General features: G+C 37.0%; 2 long non-coding RNA genes across 3 annotated transcripts in view; both read left to right on the plus strand.

Annotated features, from left to right (window-relative positions):
- Positions 1–9,145, plus strand: part of LOC128072496 (uncharacterized) — a 40,851-nt gene extending 31,706 nt beyond the window's left edge. For both annotated transcript variants that reach the window (XR_008202297.1, XR_008202296.1), the window contains 3 exons: positions 2,044–2,148; positions 7,030–7,176; positions 8,637–9,145. This is a non-coding gene — a long non-coding RNA (uncharacterized LOC128072496). The remainder of the gene's footprint in view (positions 1–2,043; positions 2,149–7,029; positions 7,177–8,636) is intronic.
- Positions 9,146–19,617: 10,472 nt separating this feature from the next.
- Positions 19,618–22,038, plus strand: part of LOC128072497 (uncharacterized) — a 28,034-nt gene continuing 25,613 nt past the window's right edge. The window contains exon 1 of the long non-coding RNA XR_008202298.1: positions 19,618–19,727. This is a non-coding gene — a long non-coding RNA (uncharacterized LOC128072497). The remainder of the gene's footprint in view (positions 19,728–22,038) is intronic.

Below are 22,038 nucleotides of genomic sequence, written 5' to 3' on the forward strand. Positions count from 1 at the left end.
ATAATTAGCAATCAATTTCAGCATTATGCAAATCTGCAAAGGAAAAGAAACTACTCCCAACATGTGGACCCTTTGCTTGAGAAATGAACTTCTTTTGTTTTGCTTCTTTGTGTAGCCTTGTCCTTTTGGACCCATTCAAGAAATTCTGTTTGGGAATTCATACCGACTGTGATGTGAGTACGAAAACCAGTGGTACAGGAAGAAATACTGAGCAGAGAAATATTGATAGAGACGGGACAAGTTCTAATTTTGCTACACTAGCATTTGTATTTGAAATTAATGAGCCTCATCTAATATATATATTCATATAAATAAAAATCATGTTGTCATGCAGACAGACAGGAGCACTGTGCTGGCAGTTTAGCTGTTTCAGATGCATCCCATATATTATGGCAAGCGTTCCGAAGGGATGCAGCTCCAGGCAGTAGTTAAGTTGTTTCCTTCATCCCATGCAGATTGCTCTCACTTCAAAACTGGGAAAGACTGGAACACTGGGAGTTCACGTGGCAGTAGAATAGCTGTGTAGCCATGTAGAGTTGAGCAAACCAGGTTGGTGTAAAGGGCCAGGCATGGTGGGGATGGCCTTCTGAAGGCTTCAGAGCAGCTTCAGGCTGCAGAGTTGCTAAGAGGTTGTGTACGCACTGTGTCCTGTAGTATGGTGTATTTACAGCATCCTGCCTGTATTTTTCTCAAAGAAATTATTATGATTTGATTATCTTAAAAGAGGTTTGTCCCACACGTGGAGAGTGTGTTATTTTGAGTAGATTCACTAAGTAAACTACACGGTTGAAGAAGCAGTTGAGTTATGTAAGGATATTGCTTCTGAGTCCAAAGCAGTACTTCTCAATATATGTTTAAAAATATTTCTAATCCAAACTGTGTAGGAGGTGCTCACAAGGGACAAATAACTTAATATTGACATAGCCTTAAATATATTGAAAAGACATAAATCAGAATAATGAGATTCATAAATCTGTTAATATTAATGGGAAAACCTTTTGGGAAATGTAGTGTAAAATCAAAGAAAAAAAATGAACTTGAGATGTAAGCAATGACTCTAGTTAAATGAATAAAAAATTTGGTATTTTGTTCCAGTGCTTTCTCAAGTTGGAAGAAATCTTTGCATCCATTGGAAACTGCTTATGACTTTAATGCTGTTATAAAGAACATACATATCAGGGAAAAAAAAGAATCACAGGTATCTCTAGAAGCCTGCTAATAAAAGTAAACCCTAGAACTATGTTTTGTTTTTTTGTAGTGATTTTTTTTTTTGCGTTGTGGAATGAGGAAAGCACCATAAAGCCTTTATTTCAAAAATTCTCCGCTATCAATAGATTGACTCCACACTGAATTTCAAGGCTATAAAGCTTTATTAGCAAGAAGAATATGTATATTGTTATTCATTTGTTCACACTGCAATGGTTAAGAGACTGTCAGCACTTCCTTTAAAAACCCCTATAATTTAACAGGAAATTCTAATGCATAAAAATCTATTCTAGGCTGCATTTGATCCTTAACCGTGTTTTCACAATTAACTATTTGGATGTTTTATCTTGAAAATGTGACTTGTTGTGCCCTTAGAGGTGCATACCATCTTGTATGTGCTGTAAAATATTCCTAATATCAGCAACTGCAAAAACACCACTCATCTTTCTCCTACTTGGCTGACCTCTCTTGCCCATCCGCCTCTGCCGCAAGGAAGTCCCTAATTTCTGTCCTCCTTTCATTTCCAGTTACCACATCATCTTTGATTTTATTTACCTTGCAAGCTGCTGCAAACCTTTACCACACAACACAGAGCAATGTCTCCTGACTAAAACCACTCCTTTTGGCATTGAAAATCTTCCTTGGAGTTCTGGGGGAGTGTGGGGCATATCCTATGGGCAGAGCTCCTCTATAGGCAGGACTCACTGCAGCTTCCAATTACCTCAAATAATCCAGGCTTCTAGAATCACTGTGATGTTTGTTCAAGATCTAGTTCTGGCTGAGGGTGATGCACGAAGAGATGCTGACCTGGCCCAACCTGCCTTCTCTTTTGAACAGATACTGCTGTTAAATCTCATCTTAAACCCTACATGAAACCCAATAACTACTGTCGTGTGAAGAGACATCTGCATGTTTGCGTGGGCTTCGCAGTCTCTTACTCAGGTAATTGATGCAAATAATCATTCCCTCTGCAAAATGCTGAGTTCTGTCATACAACTAATAGGTTCTTTTTGATGTAGCAAGAAATATTTTACCACTGGTGATTTAAATAGATGCTTATTGTGCATGTGTCTATAGGCAGGGTATTTCCTGACAGTGCTTGGGATAGACCTTATTACCTCTCTACTCGGCTCTTGTGAGGCCCCACCTGGAGTACTGTGTCCAGGTGTGGAGCCCTCAGTACAAGAAAGACATAGAGATCTTGGAAAGGGTCCAGAGGAGGGCGACTAAGATGATCAGGGGGCTGGAGCACCTCCCCTATGAGGACAGGCTGAGGGAGTTGGGCTTGTTCAGCCTGGAGAAGAGAAGGCTGCGGGGCGACCTCATTGCAGCCTATCAATACCTGAAGGGAACCTACACCCAGGAGGGGAGTAAACTCTTCAGAAGGGCTGACAACAGCAGGACTAGGGGAAATGGATCAAAGTTGAAGGAGGAAAGATTTAGGTTGGATGTTAGGGGGAAGTTCTTCACAAGGAGAGTGGTTAGGCCCTGGAACAGGCTGCCCAGGGAGGTTGTGGATGCCCCGTCCTTGGACGTGTTCAAGGCCAGGTTGGACGGGGTCCTGGGCAACCTGATCTGAATGTGTGTGTTTGGTGGCCCTGCTAGGCAGGGGGGTTGGAACTACATGATCCTTGAGGTCCCTTCCAACCCAGGTGATTCTGTGATTCTGTGATTCTGTGATACCAACGATGATTACAGATGTTGTATCTAACAAGCTTTCACATTTCAAATGCATTTGTTCAGAGCAGGGACCGTGCCTCTAAGATATTAGATAAACCCCTCTTGTGTACTCATAACTGATAAACTGCACTTTTTGGTGTTAAAAACAAGTTAGTAGAGAAGCTCTTATGTTAGAATATTCAGTAAGTTTCTCAAAAATCTGTTTAAGATTTATAGAAAATGTTTTTTTTTTTTTTCTGAGCAATTATAAGGTAAAAAATATTTGTCAAAATGCTCAGACTGTCTGTTTCTTAGTTGAGCTGTCTGAATGTGTTAATTTGAAAGACCCTATAATAGTGCTTGTCCCATTTCTTTAAAGCTTCCTCAAAGATGGTTCCTATTCACGTGTGACGACTACTGTACATCAACAGTATTTTCAAATCTCAGATCAATATCCTGGATGTTTTCTGGGAAATTAATTAGTCTCACTGAGGGGTTACTTTCCTAGTACGGAAAAAAAATCCTTTGCTCTATTTGATATTGACTACATAGTCAACTGGATAGACACAATATTTACCCTCCTAAGAGGTCAATTTAAGCACTCCAGGCAATACAGTAAGAATGCACTTTTTTGCTGTTTCATTTGTAAGCATTGACCACCCACAGTCTTTGGTTAAGTTAAATTATATTCCAGGCTATTGCTGCTACCTGATTTTACTCAGATCTACTCTTGATTCTAGATTAGTCATTTTCTCATTAGGGATGATCCCTTTTCTAGCAGCAATATATCTAAAAATGTCTATTGCTGGAAGCAGACATTTTAAAAAGAGGAAGTTCTGTGATCCAGTAAGGCTGTAAAAATATTAAAATCTTCCAATATGCGTTATGAAAACATTTCACAATGATAATTTCATACAGAACACAGATACTAGCACATGTACATTTTTTTCATACTCTTAATTACAAATCCTTAGGATTTTGCAGCATAGGAATGAAGTAATATTTGTTGGGAGTCAAAAGCTGTAGTTCACATTTAGACAAGAAGCATTTCTGCAGGAACCTGCCTTATCCACTGCTAACTTCTAAAGTTTTGTCCTTTAAGACCGCAGAAAAAGTACATTTGTAGGATGTTTATGCCTTGTTAGAGTAGGACAGAACTAACTCAGAAATTGAATGCTTGACTTCTGCATCTGATGACTTGAAAACCACGTTTGATGAATGCTTTATTCTCTGAAAGCATTTCCTAACTCTGTATGTAAAACTGTGTTTTAGTAAATCCTCTGTGAAGGGTTTTCAGATGATTTTGTTGCACGTAGCATAAAGTTAAAAACTCAGAAATTGTTCTGCAGTCATCTTCCGGCCTGTCTATTAAAAGTGGGAAGCCCTGTTGGGTTTTTCTTCCTATGACAACTTGCCCATAACTCTTTAATAGTTTTTCCACAGCTGAGAAATGTCATTGGTTTTGTTTATTACTGAGAGCTACAATTCTGTGTTCTCTTCTTGGTATGCCCAACATGAATCATACTTTATAAACATCCTGTTGATATTGATGGAATAACTGTCAACTTAATAAGACTTTGATGTTTTCCTGCAACTCGTGTGCACTAAGGGACAATGTTGATAGTCTTCAAAGTGCTAATGTTTAAAAAAAAAACAACAAAAAACAAAAACAACCAAACCTTCTCCACGAGTATAGGATATAGACTGAAACATTACTTCATGCAGTGCTTCTGAGGCATTCTAAAAACATAAAATCCTGACATATTTTCAAGTTCCAGAAGAAACTTCAAAATATACGGCATAAAATTTTAGTGTAGAGCTGATCTAAGGACTGCAACAACTGGTTTGAACTGATAATGTATGGTAGTTCAGAATTTCTTCTAAGAGCTATGGCTGAGCTATTCTGACATGATATTTCTTCTTTTTGTTGGTCTATGTGATTTTCTTATGGACACAACTGACATCAGTTATGGATGTAATCATAGACATGTTATTTACTAAGTCATAGACTGTTATTTAGTACAAGTCAATTTCTTGTTTGTAAGGACCAAAAGCATTGCTTCATATAAAAATAGAGTTTTAGCATGATACAGTTTGTAACGCAAGTACTTTGAAAACAAACCATTCCCAGATCAGTCACAGAAAACCATTTTTATGAGTGGGTTTTTGTAAGCCAGACACTCCTTTAAAGATGACCCTGTGGAGTACAATAGATGGGACAAACAGTGAGAGACAAGTTTCAGATTGCTTTTGAATAACATCTAAAGCTTCATGGTGGCCCCTTTGATGTGACCCCAAGGGGACTGACCACCTGTGTTGCTTTGTGTGCTGATGATTTGTTAATCAGGAAAACAAGAAATGCAATATGGCCTCAAGTAAATCTTTCAGTAATCTTAGATGAGAGTCAGATTTTTTTAATGATCTTTGTTCTTTTCTTTAAACAAAGCAAATAATTTCTTAAAGATTAACTGCTTAATTCTATGTTCTTGCATGCAGTCTTCTAAGAAAATTTTTCATGTTTTACTTTTTTCTATATGCTACCAATATTAGAATGCATAAATCTTAGATTTTTAAAAGGGACAGTCATTACATATGGCTACTTCTTACTTCTTTAAACTCACTCAGGTTTTTTACTTCAAGTTGTTACCGATTGTTGAATGTATTTAAGTACTCACTGCTGTAGTACAATCTACCTGTGCCCTCACATTTTTCCCTTAAGAAATAAGCAAATGAGAAAAAAAACAACAAACATTACTTATTATTTTGCAGTCATTTAGGAAGGATTAAATGAATTCAACTGTTTTCATAGGATAATAAATGCTTATTTCTACACTCTTCCTTGTTTCCATGGATTCCAGTACTGATCCACAAGGCAATGAGACTTCAATTTTTATATTGGTGGTAAATCAACTGCGCTGCAGTAGTCTAAAGTAAATATCATTCCCTTCATAATTTCCTGAACATTAAAAAGATAGCTTTTTTTTTTTATTTCAGTTAAGAAGTCAAGTCAAGAATGTAAATTGAATCTTGAATTTGAGTAACAAATTTCTGAGTTTGTAAGCATCCTGGTGTTTAAGACGTCTGCCACTCACTTCCTCCTTTCCAGAGTGTTATTGCAAAAGGAGTAATTAGGAGATTATTTCAAGTAAGCCTATAGAAATATGATAAGCTTGTCTTCTAGATTGAGTGTAAGGTTTCCTTGAACAGTGAAATTCTGTCTTAATTTCCATTTTTCTAGAAGAATTACATAAAGGAAAACCCATAACTGTTTTGATAAAGTCATAGTTAAAGAAAAAGTTGTTAGATCTTAAACTACAAATATTCTTAGATGAAGGGCTGAAAGACTATGAAATAGTGGTTGTGTTTGAACAAGTACACAGGGCTGGGCTCAGATGGGTTATACAGTTATAGAGAGGTTTCAAGTCCTTGATGAATTGGTTGGTTTTAAAGCAGCAACCTGATAACATGTGGTAGAATACACTGATATCAATGTATGACTTAGTTCTGCTAAGTTAGGACACAGGCATCATCAGAGGATGTATGACATCATTTTTTATTCTGCATCTTTTGCATCCAAGAGGTTTTTTACCTCTTGTTTTCTGACTTTATGAGATGGGTGTCTAGATAATAAATCTCCTTTGCTATGGAATCTTTGCCAAGATGCGGTGCAGCGTCCTGCCTGGGCACTGAGTGAGGCAAAGAAGAAAGACTTTCAGTAGTAGCAGCATCCAAATTTATACGCACTAAAGGGAGAGTATAGTTAAATTTGATGGGTAAACTTCTCCTACTGCTTTGTTCTGCAAGTCTTACTTGTAGAGTGTATTTTTATTTCCAAGTATGATTTTTGTGGTGCAGTTTCATGGTAAAGATCTGCGTATGGTCACTTACATACAGGAATTTCTACCTAAATGCTAATGCAAGTTCACAAATTCCACTTAGATTCACTTCCTTGTAGAGATGTGTCCTCTTTTCAAGTGAAGTGCTGCATTTTTTACCTTCAAATTTACCATTGCGTAAATTTACCATTGGGATTAATCTGGTTATTTACTCTTGATAATGGAAATAAGACAAAGGGGAAATGTTTTTCACACTGAGCAGGCACCATGTTCTTCTGGTACGAGCGTTCTTTTCCTTTGTTTTCGAAACAATCTTTTGATTTCTTAGGCTTTCCTTTCATGACATTTAGGAGGAAAGGAGGAAAGGAAACTGCTGTTGAATATGAGATGCTTGGGATTTCTGTTTTATTATACTTTTTAAATATTTGAACTCTGCTTCAGGACGGAACAAATTAGAGTTGAAACTGCAGGGTGGGTAAGTAGTTTCAAGGCTTCTTTATTTGATTTTCAAAAGTCCGTATTTACTCTCCTCCATTTTAATGTGAAGTACCTTTCTGCTGAGTCTAAACAGCCTTTTTATTGGTGATTTCTAATGAGCAGTTACCTGCACAGCAACTGATAATCTTCATTACGAAGTCTTTCAAAAAAAAAAAAAAAAAGACAAAAAAAAAGCCAGCTACTAACAAAAATTCTTTTCCTCTGCTGTGTGCCTTGAAAGACTTATGAAAACTTTCTTCACGCACTGCTTTATTTTTTTTATTTGCTCTGTTTCACAATGCAGTTTGTATCTTCATTTCAGCTTAAACGCCCCCTTAACACAGCATTTTCTCTCCTCCTCGATAAGAAGCAAGCCTAGTGGTAGATCTGTATGTTGCATTTTATTCAGTGGAACATTGGCATTGCAGGCAGGTACCTCTCCTCAGTCCCAGCTCAGCTCCACTACAAACTCGTGCCCAGTTCATATACTTGCAACAAAATGATGTATAATCTCCTTGTAATTGTATTGGTCATATTTGCTGTACAATGGAAACAAACTTGAGAGATTCACAGGTTCACTAGAAGGGCAACTGATATGAAACTCATTTCCTAATATATTTTATCTATGCCAGCAATGCGATGGTTCTTATGGACAGTGAACAATAAAGCTAGTCAAAAAGATCATTAAGTAACTCCCATGAAGTTATAATAATGCATTAAAACATGTACCCTCTACAGTGCGCCTTGCATCACAAAGCCCCTTAATTCATCTGCTCTTAGGCAACAAGCAGATCAGTGACCATAAATCTACTAGCTATGCTCCAGCACTGTATTTTCTCCTTTGCTTCAGAGCTTCTGGGCTACTGTGAAGAGAAAACCAAAATCTTGCAATAAGCTATCGTGTACTGCAAGTGTTCAAAGCTAGGAAAATTACTTTGAACAAGGCAGATAGAAGTTCTGATTTTAAACTTCCATATTAAAGTCGTAATGATCTGCATTTTTGTACATAGCTTTGAAAATCCCCACTGTGGAATCATGCACTATCAAGGGTCATTTTAATAACATTGATTGTTAAAAGACACAGTTCCCAGTGTAAAACAAGAACTCATCAGAATTCAGGATAAAGCTGATTACAGAGGAATGCCTAAAATTGAATATTAAGAAGATTAAGAAGAGCTGGGTATCAGTGCTATATTCCGAAGGGAAATCCATGATGTGCTCACTGTCCCAATCAGCGGTACCCAAAGGCAATGAGTACCTCTGTGAGTGTACCCTACTGGAGAGGCAACTCTGAGAGTTTGGCCAAGGGTAACTATAAATATTAAAACCTTTATTATCAATGTTTGATAGAAACATAAAAAATTTATAGTTGTATACAAATTCTTTCTTTTACAGAGGAGACACATGAGATTTTATAAAACCCCTGTTAAGTCACTCTTTCATTTTTTTTTCTTTCAGACAGAACCTAATTATTTCTGCCCAAATTCCTTTCTTCAATAGAGGTAGTATCGTCCGAAAAAAGCAAAATAGAATGAATAGCTGAAGCCCTATATAGAGCTAATAGTCCTGTATCAAGGTTGTTCAGATAGGCTGCTTTGCTATGTTTTGTTTCTTTTTCTTCCTTTTTTTTTTATTCCAAGTCCCCTAGCCCCTCTGCCTCCTTTTGTTATTCAGTATGTGTTTGTCACAGACTGTGTCTTGTTTAGAAACAAATGCATTCAGACATCTTTGGTACTTACAAAAGCATAGTCTCATATTACGGCAATCATTAACATAACAGTAACACACAAGAGTTGTTCCAGCATATTGAAAAACCTGTGAAGCTTTCAGTGCACTCAGTGACTGTATGAGATAGCAATGAAAGGCAAATATCTACCTAAATGTGAATTTCCACCTCACTGTAACATCTAAATGGAATTACATCCCGCATTGTTGAGAAGATTCATTAAAGGGACATAGAATCTTAAGACTGAGTACCGTCTTGTTTTGTAGTGGGAAGCTATGTGGGATACTGCAACCTTTACATATTTAAAATATCATTATTGTAATGTAGAGTGAATCAGCCCTGCGCTATTTATGTTTATGGTGTAATAAATACAGTGTGCCAAGAAACTATCTTGGAAGAGGCTGTAGTAAGGGAAAGCAGATCTTTATTAATTGCACTAGTAGCATTAGAGGAACTCATTTTATAGTTCTGTGTAGTACACAAGAAATCAGGAAATATAAGATCTCCACATTTTACTACAGCTTTCTACCTTCTCAGTTGATATTTTTGAAGAGACCAAATAGCACTTAACAAGACCCTTTTTCCCTTCCTAGCATCATCTCCAGTAAGGTCCCTACTCAGCCGACTCTCTCTGTGGCACTCAGCAACATATAATCAATAATGATCTTTTCAGTTGGTTGTGTGCCCTATGCAAGTCTATTAATGTTGTTGCAAAAGCATTTGAGGTATATTTTAAATGGCTATCTTCTATTTCTGTGTTCTTAGGTGTCCTGCTCTCCCATATAATTTGTACTACCGTGCTGCTGTAGCCCAATGATAGCTAGCAGACCTGTAGAAAATAAATGAATTGTTTAACTTGTCAAACAAACTAGGCTTTCATGGCCAGCATGATGTGTATATGTAACTGTATAAAACTGGATTTGTCTGTATTTTGAGCAAAAATGCACTAACTCACCATAGATATGGAATTAGACATAGCAGTTTGTTCACAAAGGCACTACTATTGCACTAAGTTATAATGTTCAGTTGTATTGCTGTAAGTTCATTTTATTTTGAATAATAAATGCCACAAATATCAACTCTGTGAATATCTCAAATTTCTGTTGATAAGTCACTCTATCTTTGAGTAGACAAAGACTGTAATACGCTTTGCTGCAACTAAGACAAAGTAGCCTATTGCAAAGAATGTCAGTAAATGCCCATGGACCCCCTGAGCTGTAAGTGAATGTTTTTGAATAACACCAGTAATCTAAAGGTAATTAAAGTAGTTTATGCAAGGAGCAATAAACAGCTATTGTTGTCTCTACAGAACATCATGCTTTTTGCAGATAATGTTTTTTTAGCCTTCTTGTTGGTTAGAAAAAAATAAAATCAGGGACTGCTAGTCTGAAGGAAACAAGGACAAGATAATAACTAGAGATGCAAATAGTGCCTGTGCTTTGGAATAGTACAAATTGTTACAACAATCACAGAGAAAGCTGTACAGAGGTTATAAGATGGCAAGTTAATGCAATGCTTAAAAGAATTAGAGTGTTGGAAAGACCTAAATTACAAGAGCAAAGAAATGAAAATATAACTTAATAAGAAACAAATGCTGCATGCTGTGTATTAACAGTGGATCGCTTGCAGAAAATATAGAGAGTCTTTGTTTACTCAAGCCTGAATCATGGGCAAAGGTTTACATAAACTGCTTCTTTCCTGATCACAAGTATGGAGAGTCCTGTGGGACTGTATAGTCAATAGGGCTTTTCAGTCACGTGCAATGACTTGCTTCATGTTTGGATTCAGACATTTGGGTAAAACTTGTTCCTGTCATTGTCAGCAAAAAGCACCCATTTTATTACCTGGGCCAGAGTCCTGCTGATATACCAGGCACCTCTGTTGGTGCTGCTGGTTTCAGTAGTCCTGAAGACAGGATCCGTCTCAGGACCTCAGCCCTTGCTCCTGTACGTCAGCGCGTGGCTGTGTCTCTCTCCAAGCAGTTTCTTGTGCTCTCTTTCTCATACTGAAAGGAATGAGCTTTTGTCTTGTGTGCAAAGGATGATACAGGGTGGCAATAAAAGCTCTCTTTAATGAGTACAGAGCAGATTCTGCTTTCAGTAATGCCATTTTACCTTCACTGGGGTTGAAATCATTTTGCCTCTTTTATCAGGACTCCACCTTAAGTCTTCATCTTTTCCAGAAATCCAGTCTTTGGTAAGATAGGTGACACGACCTATCATACTTTAACCTTTATAACAGAAGGGTTATATAGAGAGGGATGTTAGAGTGGGAGAGGAAAAGGCACCAATAAAGTACCGAGGCAGGTGATGTAAGCCCTTACTGAAGTCTGTGGTAGTTTAATGAAAGTAACTCAGACAAAATAAATGTTTCACACAGAACCAATATATGGCTGACCCTGTCTCAATGTCTGCATCATTAAAATAACCTTCTCAAAGGGAAGGCAGAGAATTACATACTTTCTTTCTGCCCTACAAGAAAAAAAAAAAAAGGCAAGTAATTCTTAGAAATGTCTAATGTTGGTTTAAAAAAAAAAAAAAAAAAAAAAGCATGGTAAATACTTGATGGACTGAATTCATTCCCCTTCTTGTGTGCTGACATCCAACACACTGCACAGGGAGATTCTACAGAAACGCTGCACAGGATGGGATGTTTCTTTATGGCATTTCCGTGTGCTTTAAATCTCTGAAGAGTTTTCTGTGTGTGTTTTATATTGAGTCATTAAGTACAAAAACAAACTTATTCACAAACCAACTTTGATCTAAGTTTCCTGCAATTTATCTTTGCTGTCTATAGCATGCACTGAAACCCTACCTGATTGTTATTAGCTCCCCAAATATTTATATCATTTCGGGTAATCAATGCTTATCACAGTTAATACAGATGTTACAATTTCCTCAGAGAAAGGCACAGTCAGCATAATAACATTTTAATTATTTGCAACATATGTTTTTAAATAGGCCTTTTGTTTACAGTATCAATTAAACGGAGTAGCTGTATGTATCTGATTAATAGATGGTGTTAAAAATATTGTACATGTAAATTACAGCTTTTCACGCTAAATATATATGAAGCAATAAGGCAGTGTCTTGGAGGTATTAATGTTCACTTAATTTAAATCATGTTGCTAGTGCTGTTTTCTGTTCCCATTCCCTCATGTTTGTGCTCTCTACAGGATGTTTTTCATTCAACTGCTGTGTAAAACAAATTTGCTTGTGGGGGTTTGGTGATATAAACCATCTGACTGGCACCAGTACATTAGTTATTCTACGTATAACTGAAAACACAAATGTAATATTTGGAAAAGTAGAGATAGCAGCATCTACTGGTTAGAAAGACATGTTTTTCATTATGGAGTATGGTGGAAGTTCAGTAGAGAACATGCTGAGCCCCTCTGTCCCTCATCTTCCTGGCGTCTTTATGGAGTCTTTTACTCCTTGCATCTTTTTGAAGCTATCTAAAGAGAATGAAGTATTTCTTTAAAATATATATAAATAAAATTAAAATATGAATGAACTGCTGTTTTCTCCACTGCATTAAAGAGGGAATTTTTTTCTCTTTTTTTCTTTTTCGTGTACATTTATACTACAATCGCTAGTGGCAGTACACCATCACCTTAACCAGAAGGGATCAATCTTTCATCAGGAAGACCAATTAGTGCGGTGATTTTCTGTACCTTAACTTCCTCAAATCTCTGCAGTTTGAAATCTGCTTCACCTGGAATCTAAAAGTTGCAGCTGTAAGATACCTTTTGTCACAGATTTTTTTCTATGAGTATCTGAGAGAAACCATCTTAAAGGATCTTTGGAGAAACTTTTCATTAAGGATATAACAAGCATACCTTGCTAGTTCAGGGATAGGTTTCTCCCATGATATTTTTTTAATATCTTTTTTTTATCTGATATTTGATAGCCTACAGGTTTAAAAAACAAAAACACACAAGCAGTGAGTAGTATTTCCCGTGTACAAAGACTATTGACCATAAAAATGCTTTGTAGTCAGGAGGAAGATGGTTCAAACACGAAATGCTCTTACCATAAGGTTTCACAAGGATCTAGATATTGGCCTCTCCATATATTTCAGCGTTTTTATGTTGACGGGAATACAAGAATTGATGTATTTACCTGTTTTAGTAGTCTGACCTTTGATGGCAACCTCATTTTGAGCTGTAGTACAAGTCTTATGTGCGTGTCTCACTATAAGCTACTGTGGAACACAGGAGGGTGATGCCAGACATCTCTAGTTTAACCTTCTAAACTCCTCAATATAATATGTTAATGTATGTACGTGCTTATATTCTTGGTGCTTCCAACTCAGCATTCTTACGATGTTCAAGTTTTTTCTTGCAATTTCCTGCTTTCTGGAGTTAGTGGATTAATTAGAAGCCTACAACATCCTGAGTGGAATGGGAATACAAGATCATTGAGCGCAGCTCCTTGCTTCACACAGGACTGTCCAAACTCTGCCTAAGAGCACTGTCCACATGATCCTTGAACTGCTGGGCAGCCTGTTCCATGCTCGCTGCCCTCTGGGGCAGAATCTTTCCCTGACACTGCTGACACATCTCTGCTCCATTTCCCTCAGGCTGCTCTCACACAGAGCTCAGCGCTGCCCCTCCGCTCCCTGCGAGGCCATCAGGCCTCCCTCAGCTCCTCTTCTCTGTGCTGACCAAACCCAGGGGCCTCAGCTGCAACTTGTTAGGTCTTGTCCTCCAGACCCTTCACCATCTTTGTAGCTCTCCTTTGGCTGTTCTCTAATAGTTTTATGTCTTTTCTCATGCTGTGGTTCCCAAACTCCACTGTTTGGGGTGAAGCTGTATGGTGGGACAGCCCCTCCCCTGTCCAAGCGGTGGTGCTGGGCCTGGTGCTCCCAGGGGATGCTTAGTGCTTTGGCCACCAGGGTACACTGCTGGCTCAGGTCCAATGTGCTGTCAGCTGGAACTCCTACATCTTTCTGCGGGGCTGCTCTCCAACCTCTTGTCCCTCTGTCTGTCTGTACATGTATCTAGGGTTGCTCTATTCCATGTGCAGAATCCAGCATTCAAAACCTTCAGCTTTGTTTAAAATGCACTAAGTCTGAATCTCCCAGTTCAGATTCAAAACCTGTGTAATGTTATCTGAGTACTTAGGAGAGAATAAGTTGCTCAAATGTGTATTTGGAAGCGTATAATTTTTCTGGATGCGTCTTTTATCACTATTTCTTGTCATGCATCATACAGAGCTGCCAATTTACAAGTAGCTCCACATAAACATTATATGATTCTTTATTTCTAGTTACATAATCTGGCAGAAGTGTGTCTCAGAAGTATTCTAGGAAACACGTATAATCTTTGCTGCTTTTTAGATCTTAATGAAGAGGTTGAGTTAGAGATTTTTATCTTTTTGAATGATTCTTTTTCCTATTGGCTTGTTTTATACTGGATCTAGTCAGAAGCACTTTTTTGCTTGTATATAGTTTGACTTTACACGTTCAAAGTGATGTATTGAGCTTGTTCGATTGCTTTCAAGACCATTGATTACTATCATAAGGCTGTTTAAAGATCAAAAGTAAATAGAAGGCTAATGTGAAGGCAACTTTGTTTCGGATTGAGTATGAACTCTTATTTTTACAAAATAGTTGAAATAATCTTTTCATGATTAATTTGATTAATTCTTTATAACTAGTCTGTTGAAAGTTTTGGCAAACATCATTACTTGTGCTGTGCGAATAACCATCCTATACATATACAAACTGTACAAATCCAGTGCATTGGCTTCATATTCACTTCCTGGATGCATCCATGAGATTAAAACACTAGCTGTTGGCTTGGAAATGTAAATATATAAATGAAGTTGGAAAGAGTATAGAGACAGTAACACAAATTTCATTTCTAAGGTTGAGGAAATAGTAATAGGAAATAATTTTGATACTCTTCCTGAATTGATTTCTACTTGATATATACCTTTGCACAATTAAAAATATAGTGAAAGAGTTTTCGCTCTGATAATTGTGTTTGTAGTAGAGACTCTTATTCTACTGCACAGGCTTATGCATGTGTATCCTCAGTGAGTTCATCTGCTGCACTGATCTCACTGAACAATAACTTTAGGAGATTCATCCACTGAACTTGTATGTACTGGAAAGGCAGAGGATTAACAGTTGATCCACTGTTTTCTTTCAGCATAGATTGGTTCTCTTCAAGTAAAGTTTCAGGTCACTTCTAGGGCATCATTTCAGGTAAATGAGCACTCATTTTATTAGCCTCTCTGGTAGATAAGAAGGTTTCAGTTTTAATGAATGCAAGATCAAATATTTGACAGAAAGTGAAAAGCAAAGACCGGAGGTATATATCCTAAAGTGAGAGAGGGAGGAGAATAATGAGTTTGAAAAGAATAAAACGCAGATTGACTACTGGAAAAGAATGCTACAAAGGTCTCCATATGAATCTTTGGTTCTGTGAGTTTGCCAATTCTTTTTATTGCTATTTCAAGTAGCCAGGTACATATGGCATGTTTGTAAGTAAAGCAGTCAATGAAGTTAGTTACACCTCTGCATTTATTACCTTACCCCTGAGTATTATTAACTTTTACATTCCCCATAAAATATAATTTATCACTTAAATAATTTGCTTTGTGTCAGGGTTCAGTGTGCTCCAGTGCTTTCCTGCTCATTAAATGAGATATTTTTACTTAATGAGCCCAGAATGTCCTTTGCATTTAACATTAGAATTGATTTCAAACACTCCATTTTTTATAACATATTTGTGTGTAATTTCAGAATGTGGACTTCATCCCATAGTCTTACACTGAAGAAAAAAGAGCTACAAAGAATAATGATCCATGGATTCTAGAGAGGGACATGGTAAGTATGGATGAATAGTTAAAAAAAAAAAAAAAAGAAAGAAAGAAAGAAAGAAAGAAACCAATGCCTATTATCTGCTTTCACTTTACATTCTTGGTACGGTTTGATTTTAAAGTTTGCTGCAGTTACTGTACACAAAACTCTTTCAGAGAAGTGTTTTTTCAAAGTACTGCAAGATACTTATTGCCAGGAATATAAAAATAGTCCTATTCTTTTGTGATGCGCTCACTAACAGGTATTCATTCAAAGATACACCATTTACATATAAATATGTACCTATAGGACAGATACAGCAGCACATTAGTAATGTCCCTGGTCTGATGACTCAGATGCTCATGATCCATGACAGTGAGTGTGACAAGAAACACTCAGTAAAGGATAGTAAAAGTGAAGTTTAATCACATAAAAATCCTAACATTGTAACATAGGTATTTTTTGTTCTCAGTGAAAAGTGGGGAAAGAAAACACTTTGGGGAATAAGCAGAAATAAAACATTGTTATATTTAACTGAAATTACAACTTTCATGTTCATTAAGACTGTTCTTAACCATAATTAAGCCTCATATATATATTTTTCCATAGTTGTATATTCTCTTCCCTGACTAACAGCTTGGGTCTCTCACTCTGTTTCCCTGGACCAGGTTTCTTTACTGAACTTTTTTCTTGTAGGGTACATGCAATTGTCCAGCTGCTGTGAGTCAGCTTGGTGTGGTGGAAGCTTATGATGTGAGATGTGCAGTGGTTACCATAGCATATAGCAAATGAAGGTGCGCAAGCATGAGGGAGCTAACACGACCCCTAACAGCAGGTAAGCGATTTGTGTCTGGGTGTTGCTGATCAGTACCTTCTTTGACACGCTATCATGTTTGCCAAGGAAATCTCCAAATTCTTATTAGGCTGATAATTATTGGCAAAAAGGACTTCATAAGAACAAAATGTTCTGTGAGACTGTATCTTGATTTACAAGTTAAAGAAAAGAAGAACAGATCTTTAAATGTGATAGTAACAGGAATAGCATAGTAGTGTAATTATCCATACAGGTGTACAAAAAATGAAATCTCTGTTTGACATGTCGTGTGAGAAAAACAATCAGAAAATCTAGAATCAAGTCTTGATTATAATTTAGTGAAGAGTGAACGTGCCCAGGTTACTTATTAACACTTTCTCATAATTGAGCAAGCTATTAAGTGACATGCAGCTCTGATACTGATGGGGGAAGCAGTGTTGTCAGATGGGTGATATATAAGGCAGCCTATGCTCTTCTTCTGATGATACCAGTAGTGACTAAAGCATCCCCACAGGAAATCACTCTATTTTGCTTTTCTTACTGTCGTTTGTCCATTTTATCTGTTAAAGCTGCAGATAGTTAAGGTTGGTGCATTTGAACCTATAACCTGAATTAAGAATGCTCTTTTTATTTTTCATATTTTTTTTCACTGTAAAATGATAGAAAAGGAAGAGTTGTGTATGTGTGTTTTTCCAAAATGCAGTGCTACGGTTAGTTCCAGGGAAATACTGAAACATCATTTCAGATACTTAATGAAGCCTACATTGTAGTGTACCGTATACATTGTAATGTGTTTATATGGACTGATGAGATCTCAAAAGACATAAGGTATTTTTATTAAAGAATGAGAAAGAAAAAAAAGTGCTCATTTCATTGCAGTTTTAAAGAGGGATGCAGAGATGTTAAATTTTACTTGAATTCTTTTAAAAAATGATAATTATTGTTGCCTGCTATTTTTCAAGTTCTAATGCCAAATATTGGAACTTTTAAGAAGAAAAATAGGTGATTTAAGCAAAATATCTAACTGAAATCAAAGTCCCTTACATAATGAATCATATTCTCTCAGGATGAATAATGATTTGGTTGCTAAAGAAGAAAACGGATGTGGATGTCTCAGTGTCCACAGAGCGGAATGCATGATGGCTTCACCTACTTGAGAAGTTGCTATCCTGGGCTGGCAACACTTCTGTGAGGTAAGTTTCCTGTGTCGTTGAGTTAGAGTCACAACTCTGGGACCAGCAGTTACTGTAACATGGCCTCTTTATTCCCCTTTAGCCTGCACCAGTTTTACTGAAAATGATATTTTTAAGAAAATGCAGGGATCTTTCACAAGGGTTGCCCTTTCTGTTCTTATGACTAATCAGGGGTTTCTGTCTTATTGCTGTGTGTACAGCTGCATGTGGTATAGATAATTTTTCCCACCATGGAACTGCCAATACTGGCTTTTAATTGCTGTAATTGTTTCTGTCACAGTGATTGGACAGTGTGAGTTTAAGATTAGGGAAAGGTACAGTTCTTGGTGGAAAGTCTCTGTCAGACCAAGCAAAAGCTGCAACTTACTGCTAGTCACCCATATGATGTTTTGGGAATCTGGTCATTGTCCCGTATGAAAATGGACTTACAAGTGCTCTTTGGCCTAACTGGAGGACCTTTATACAGGGTTCCAACAGGAAAGTGCACAACTAGGCTAATATCCTGATATTCCTCTGTTATTTGTAGTCCTAGTCTGAGAGCAGAAATGGTTAAAGGATGGGTAGACATCATATAGAAATGTGTCCTCTAATCTGTATGCAGTGCAGTGTCTCAAAGGCTCCAGAATATGCATGTGCAGGCAACAAATTTTACTTACATTTGTATTTGTTTTGTAAATTAACCATTCTTAGTTAAGAAATAATTATGAAGTTTCAGGAGGCAGTAAGATAAAGATGCTTATCAGATTCCTATTGGGAATGGCAGTAAGTAGTTTATAGACAGTTTCAGTTAACATAAGCTTTCCATAAATAAGATATATAACTTTTCACAGATGTAGACTGAGGCCAAAGGCTCCCTTCACTCTTGGAGAGCACTGACATTAAATTTTTTATTAGTACCCATGATGAATAATGCACTTGACTTCAGTTTTGACTGTAGCATTGAGAGAAACCACCACTCATTTCTTCATAAATAGTCAAGCTTAAAACTGGAGAAAAAAAAAGTTTTTAAAATTAATTAGTTTTTTCCTGAGTTGCTTCCCTCTTGATGTGTGGACTTCCAGCTCTGGTATCTCTGTTGCTGCCATTTTTTTGTCTACTCGTGGCTTTCACTTCTTCACATCCTGAGGCTTTGTGCTAGATTTCTACAAAAGGATCTTGTGTTGTCATTTACTTTGCTCTTACTGTGTATGCTTGCCAGCACACACAGTCTCTTGCAGCAAATTGTAAATGGCAATTCTTAAATCTTCTACATGCTAGGGATCTTTTTCGTTCGCATTACGTGCCTCTATGCATGAGTTCATTTGTAGAATTTGTGCACTCTCCTGTTTTTATAGTCCAGAATTTTACACTTTGCTAAGAGTTTTGTAGTACTTCGACTAGCTATTGTAATGTTTTATTTTCTGTGTTCCTATATTGCTAGAGTAATTTCCCTTTGCAGAATTCTAGGCTTTGTTTTAGATCTTTCACAGCCTCTTTCTGGGTATTTTGTACCGAATCCCAGACACGATCTAACTTTCTACCAGAATGTTAACACTTCCCTCTCTATTGTGAGATCAGTGTAGTTCAGCCTGAGTTCAATTATGGATACCTTTATGTTTTCTCTGCTGTTATTGCTTACTTGAAATGGAATTCTTGCAATTGGGAGTGTATTGCATGTAGGCAGATTGAAATCTCTTTCTAACTACTGCAAGTCTTAAATGATCTTGTTAGTAGATCTTGTTAGTAGATCTTTGCTGAAAGCTGTGAATAATGCGGGGCAGACATTCTCATTGCCCCATGGTCCTGAGAAGCTGAACTGCAGTGAGAAATGCTAACCAGCTTTTAAATTTGAATTTTCTGAGTTATGATATGAAAATTGTCGTTTAATTGCAGAAAAAGACTCTATGAAGGGAACTGGCCATGATGTTCATGTCTTAGAACTTCGCCAGTCTGCAACTATTTCCTTCCCTTACATGTTACGTGCACAATGCCCCCATGAGGAAAAGGCGTATGACTCTTGCTAGGTATTGTAGTGTATTAATGCTATTGGATCACTCATATTTTATTCATTAAATAATATCTGTCAATGTGTTTTTCTGTTTTAAACTGTTACTGTAAAAGAGAGCATTATCACCTCCAAGCATTTGATTCTTAGAGCGAATGCCAATACTATCCAGTCATGCCACGATCTCCTAATTATGCTGAAGGTTTCTTTCTTAACAATGTTTATTTTAGGATGTCAACAATACTTCAGTTAAATGTAGTGTAAAGTGCACTTATTTAGCAAACGTGTCCTTCAGAAAAGGTTTTTTTGTCTTTAAAATGCAACTAGATTGTTTCTTTCTGTCACTGCAGGATACAGTAGAAATCTTAAATCAATAACACTTTATATTCCTACACAACTGATGCATAACTTCCTTCTTCACACAGAGGTTTAATGTGTTGTAAATTAATTATCTGGAATGAGTACATGGCCAATGGACCTTGGTATGACCGGGATGTAATTTTAAAGTGTTCCATTTCCTACTTGCACTTCTCGGCTCTCTTGTTGAGTTTTTATACGTGTCAGTTATTCCATCTTCTACAGTTTGTTCCTTTAAGTGTTGTTAATGTCCCTCTAGGGCTTGATCGATAGGGAAAATTTGCTTTACCATAAATTTGTCCAACAATTTTCTTCTTGAGGTGAAGTACCCTTATAAGTTGTAGTTGTGCAATGCTTCTAAGTAAACTATTCCTACTCTTACAGAAACTTAAAATCATAGCCTTTATATCATAAAGAAATTACAAAGAGTTTGAATGAGCAAATGCAGACCTAATTTTTGGCTTTTAGATACCTAAAAATAAATCATCTATGCTTGAAGTTTCCAGCAGGAGAAGTTTTGCTTTACTGCTTCTATGCAGCAAACTGCAGAGCTGAATTAAACTGATATTTTCTCTTGAAAAATGCTGAGATAGATTCACAACCATGAACAGTGCAATTAAAACAGGCGTTCACTGGGTTTAAAGTAGTCAATTTCCTTTAAAAATCAGAGAGGCCACCTCTGTTTTTTTTTGATGCCAGCTTGGCTATTAGTTGCTAGGGTAACAAGATCCAAGGTAGAGAATAAGGCCTGTGCATGCAGCGCAGAAGTATGTGGCTCTAAGATAAGAAAGAAATGATGGTAGGAACATTCAGTTATAGATTGTAGCCATTTATTTATTTGTTTTATTTATTTATTTTTTTTTTTACAGTTAGAAGGGTGATCAAAATGATTACCTGTTCATAACTAAAAAGGTGCTGATACCACAGCATTTTGTCATCTCTGAGTAACAAATGACACTAAATTATTTAAGCAGCAAACATGTCTAATCTCTCTGAAAAAAAAGAAAAAGAGATGCTACTTAAAACTCATGGCATGGTGTTGGGATCAATTTATCGTACTGTGCTGTGTCAATGTCACTTTCATAAACTTTTGCTGAAGTGCTTTTCCTACCGTATGTTGAATGATGTTGTCAGGACTGTGAGTCGGGGGTATGGTGGATTCAAGTCTACTTTACTTCCCTTGATGAAAAGGTCACTGCCACTTGTAAATCTGTTTTACTCCCTGCACAGTTGTTAGTGTCAAAGTGTCAGCTCGGTGGGATGTTAAAGTTATACAAGTTGGTAGGAACAATGATCACAAATTCCCAGGTGGTATGTCCCAAGAAAAAGTCTCTCATCTCTGTGAAAAAGTTCTGTGTAAAGTTTTTCATGCAGGATTGCCAGCTCACTTTTTTTTTTTTTATTGATTGCAGAAATAAAAAACGTTTCTGTTTCATGTCTGCCATCTGGTAGGCCTTCCCCCTGATGATTGCTCATCACAGGGCCACTTATTATGTCTGTAGCCCACATTTGCAAGTGAAACAAACTCCTCTGCTTTATGTTTTTAAGGCTATGAGGACTCCAATTAGAATACAATTAAATCTTTGCCTGTGCTGCATTATGTGATTCTGTTATGACAAACCATCATAATTGAGCAGTACCGTAAGTCCTCACAGTTATTCATGAATTATTTAGGAAATAAAGAAATAAGGCAACTCACCAACAGGGATGTGGGGGAAGGAAGAATGCCATCCCCCTGCAAACCAAGCTTCCAACCAATACAAGCAATACAAATGGTAAAATCCTCAATAACAGAACTCTTTTTTTTCCCCCTGCTGGGATCATATGAACTGTTTTGTCTGTAGATAAGGGAAGGTTGTTATTCAAGATTTTCTAGTACAAATTGTTGTAGTTTACTAGTGAACTGCACTAGGAAACACAGTGAGAAAAAAAACAGCTGGAGTGGCAGCAGAGACTGTGTCCTGAGTTTGATT

The sequence above is a fragment of the Tympanuchus pallidicinctus genome, unplaced genomic scaffold (assembly GCF_026119805.1).
Source record: "Tympanuchus pallidicinctus isolate F22 unplaced genomic scaffold, pur_lepc_1.0 scaffold7, whole genome shotgun sequence".
Classification (NCBI taxonomy): domain Eukaryota; kingdom Metazoa; phylum Chordata; class Aves; order Galliformes; family Phasianidae; genus Tympanuchus; species Tympanuchus pallidicinctus.